Below are 4,319 nucleotides of genomic sequence, written 5' to 3' on the forward strand. Positions count from 1 at the left end.
GGTTCTTTGTTTAAAATTACTGTGTTTTTAATAGATATACTATGGTTTTTTGAGTTGCGATGGTGGAAAGAAAGCATTAAGATGGTTATTTCACAACGGATTAGTGCCTTCATATATTGATTTGTATACAGCTACTTTATCAACTACTTTTTTCTTCTTTTTTTTGTAAGAGAAGAAAAGCGTTTGAGTCACCAGTTTTGTCATTACTTTTGAAATCTTTTCAGGCTCCTAATTGGGATATCACAGTGGTTCTCCATGTTTTATCTTGTCCACTTTTCGAACCTTTTGGGTCATGTTTCCTCAGTTATTTTTCACTTAAGACTTATTTTCTTCGGTTATTATCTATTAACTAGTGGGCAAAGACTTTCAGAAGTTTTGACTCTTCATGTTCACAGGACTCTTTACCACTCCACTTATGTTCTGTTGTTTTTGGACAGGTCTGTTCTGCCCAAAACTTCAGCAGCTAGAGAAGGAGATACAGCTTTTCTCCTATTCATCTGCCCCCCCCCCACACCATTTCATAAATATACGACCATCTGGATCCAGATAATATGTGGTATGCACTGAACATTTTGGGGGTCATGTCACAGCATGTTTATCCATTGGATCCTACTGTGTCACGTAATTTATCCCCATTTCATTTTGATGGGTTGGATTCATCATTTTGTTCATTTGGCATTGCCAGGTTTTCATTGAAGAAGCAGATACTTCTTAGGGTCTCATCTCATCAAGTTCAACATATTTCGATATATCCCTCACTGCTTGGTTGTGTCACCTGGCTGGTATGTGGACCACACCTAATCTCTCTATATTGCTTTATTTATATGTTTTAGCACTTTCATCCTCTTCACACCCCAACTTCTTCTGACAGGGGTGAGTAACTTCATTTCTTATGTGAAATGAATAAAAATTCTATAATTCGAGTGCTTTCGAAAGGTAGACCTTTCTTCTTCTGGGGCAAACTGGGTATTTATTTCTTATGTGTTATTCTATTCTTTTTCAGGGACTCTCTCGTCATTATCATTTAAATCCCACTTAGTGGCGAGTGTTGCCTGGTCAGGTATGCTTTGTCCAAATCTGCACTAGCTATCGGTAGACTAATAAAAAAATTCCTGGTAGCAACTAGCTCTGTTAAGATGTAGTGTTTCCATAAGACCACCTTGACATTTTTTGGATAGTACACAATTATTCAGTACCATAAATAATATACATGGACTATCATGAGTAAAGCATAATGGGATTTTGCCCATTCCTGCTGACCCCTGGATTGAGTAAATGGGGGTTGATTTGCTTTTCAAAATAGGGAACGTGGTTCACCCATTGCACTGTCTCTGGAGCATTGTTCCACTGGACTCCCCAACACAAATTCTCCCTCCCACCCCCATTTGTACATAGTGAAGTATGAGAATCCCTACCACTCTCAGTTTCCAGTCACTGGGGTGGTGGAAAGAGGTCTCTACCTTCTGAGTGATGTTTGAACACTTTATTCTACCCAAGGAGAAGTGGGCAAAGCTGGAGACCTTCTCACCAATAACCCTGGATGTTTTTCTCAGAAGTCTGGTAGGAGCAGGACCAGCCAACATGAGCGACTTCTCAGAATTTTGATTCAGAGATGACACTTTGCTATCCAGTTGTGTTGAGTGTGATCATTCTTTTTGGTCATTATATTATTTCCAGGATCATGGAAGAGAGTTCTCGACTCCTTGTACTTATGCACGTCGAGTGTCACGTCCTCGTGCCATTGGTTGAACTTCATTAGTTCCACATCCTTCTCGTAATTCTGGGGGCAGGAGATGTTGCCTTGCCTCTTAGGTTGGGGAGTTAGGATTTAGGTTCGTATTCTCAGGCCAGATGATCTCTGTTTTCTACAGGTTGAGTGAGGTGTGAGAGGACCCATAATTCCAAGTTTGGTTTGTTGTCTTCTGTGCTTCAGGTTGGGGGGGAGGCTCGTCCACAAGGTGGTTGCTTGCCTTTTCCTCATAATTCCAGTGGCTCACATGCAACATCCTGTAACTTTCAGGTTGGGATCCTGGGCCCCGTAATTCTAAGTTCAGTTTCATGCATTTTGTGCTTCTTCAGGTTGGAGTGAGGGTTTGTCCACTGTTTATGTTGCTTGCCTTCTCTTTGTAATTCCAATGACTTGACATGCAACATTTTGTAACTTTCAGGTTGGGTTCCTATAATATTATATTACTATCATACAATTATATCACACTGCAGTCCCCATGCTCTAGCCACTACACCTAGGATCTAGTTTGGGTCCACAGCCCTATAATTTGAATGACAAGACATGGAACCTTGTCTGCATGGTTTTAGTCTGAATATTTACAGACCAGGTGTGTCTGGTATTGCAGGAAGAACCAGTCTTGGAATAATGTCTCTTCTTGCATGTTTTGCTTTTGACACTGTGGCTGGTTGGCCTTTACCACCAGCATTTTAGATTTCACATGATCTGGGTGAAGAGCATACCTGTTCCAGAAGTAGTGGAGATCACACTATACTATATCTCAATTTGCACACCTGATTTCCACGTGGACATTATCTGTGTGGATCTTGTCTTCACCATCCCCTCTACCTTGTCAATGTGGGATTCTAGCTAAAGGGTGAGAGGAGGTAAATCTGTTTTGGAAGTTTACATTTTTCTGTACTGAAAATATATTTCTGATAATACCTCCTCTCACACTATCTCGCCCTTGCTCCACACAATGGCCGGTATTTGGGTCTGATAATTTTGCTAGTCTTGAAAAAGTGACGAAGAAATAATAACGGGGAGCTTATATACAAATCTTGTATAAGTGGCACACAGGTGTAGGTGGAGAGAGACACAAGATTATAATCACTTGGAGTGATATAGTGGGGTATCAAGACTGGAGCAAGTGAGGTATAATTCATACCAATGCTTAGATAGGCAAAGAAGAGAATCTTTTGTCGGGATAAAGCTAAAGTGTGAGGAGAGGTAAGTATTATCAGAAATACATTTTTGGTATAGGAAAATTTAAACTTATACTGAATCTGTCAGAGAATTTTTGCAAAATGTCTTGTACAATTGATTCCATCTGTTTACTGTGAGGTTCCTGAACACCTTTAAGTAAAATTTGGGTTATGTATCATTATTTGGTGACATCTCTGGTGTCTGATTGCAGTACCCTTTAGATATTCTGCAAGCTAGCACATAGAAGAATCTGAATACTTACTCAAATTTAATTATATCACACTGTTGTCTCTTCAGCTTTGAAATTTTATTTGCTTGTGGTTGTGTTTGTACAAGCCAGATGGAGTCCCTAGCAGGTGAATCATTCTCTGTTACCTGCTTAATTACCACTTGGTACCATACCTGTTTTGTACAGAATAATGCAACTGGGTGTAATTATACTGATTAACACCCCCTTTTAATAATTACAGGGACATCTAGAGTTAAGGAATCATTTTATGAAAAAAACTGTCTCATCCTTATAATATGAGACTACATGTTTGAATGAATTTGTCTAATCAAGACATGTTACTTATATGTCCACAATTGTCCTAGACAAAACTTCAACTTTTGCTCTGTTTCTGAATTCTTTGCTTGATACATCTTTCAGTTTATGTGGTTTTTGGTTTGTTACCTTCCTGCCTAAGAGCCCAACTTGTAAAGTTTAAATCAGTTACTTGTCTATGTCAGTGTGAGTGTTCTGACTTTTAACATTTCAGAGACAAGTCTAACTGATTTGAACTTTACATTTTTAGAACTAAAGTGAATTTAAAAAAGGTACCTATCTCTGAAGTACACGCCCCCCCCCTCCCCACATCCAGGAGTTACATGGTTCCCATCATGACTGCAACTAAGAAATCTGATTATTGTGGAAAAGCATAGCTTATGTACATTCTCCTGATGCAGGCACAATAAGTCATGTGAAAGTGGAGAAATCTGGGCAAGTTGACTCATGCTGTATGCTGTGTTAGGGCATTCAAAACCTAAAATCACACAATTGTTGACAACATGAGAGTAAACTCAACAAGCAAAGGTTTGTAGTATTTCAGAGATAAGTATCTGCCTGAAATTCATTTTAATTCTAAAATTTCAAAAATTATGAATCCTAATTGTGTTAGTCCAGTTATTCACTTTGCATGTTCGATCTGTCAAGGATAAAAGTTTTTCCTACACAAACATTGAAATTATTACATAATAAACAATAACAAAAGAGTGATATTAAGAAACATTTTAGCTAAAACCTTTTTACTGGGTTATTTGTTGTATACTTCAGTCATACCTAATTTTGAGATAGTGTAAACCACTTGTCTATGCTTGTCAAATATTTTGATAGGTGGCAAACTGTACC

This window comes from Limulus polyphemus, unplaced genomic scaffold (assembly GCF_000517525.1).
Source record: "Limulus polyphemus unplaced genomic scaffold, Limulus_polyphemus-2.1.2 Scaffold4162, whole genome shotgun sequence".
Classification (NCBI taxonomy): Eukaryota; Metazoa; Arthropoda; class Merostomata; order Xiphosura; family Limulidae; genus Limulus; species Limulus polyphemus.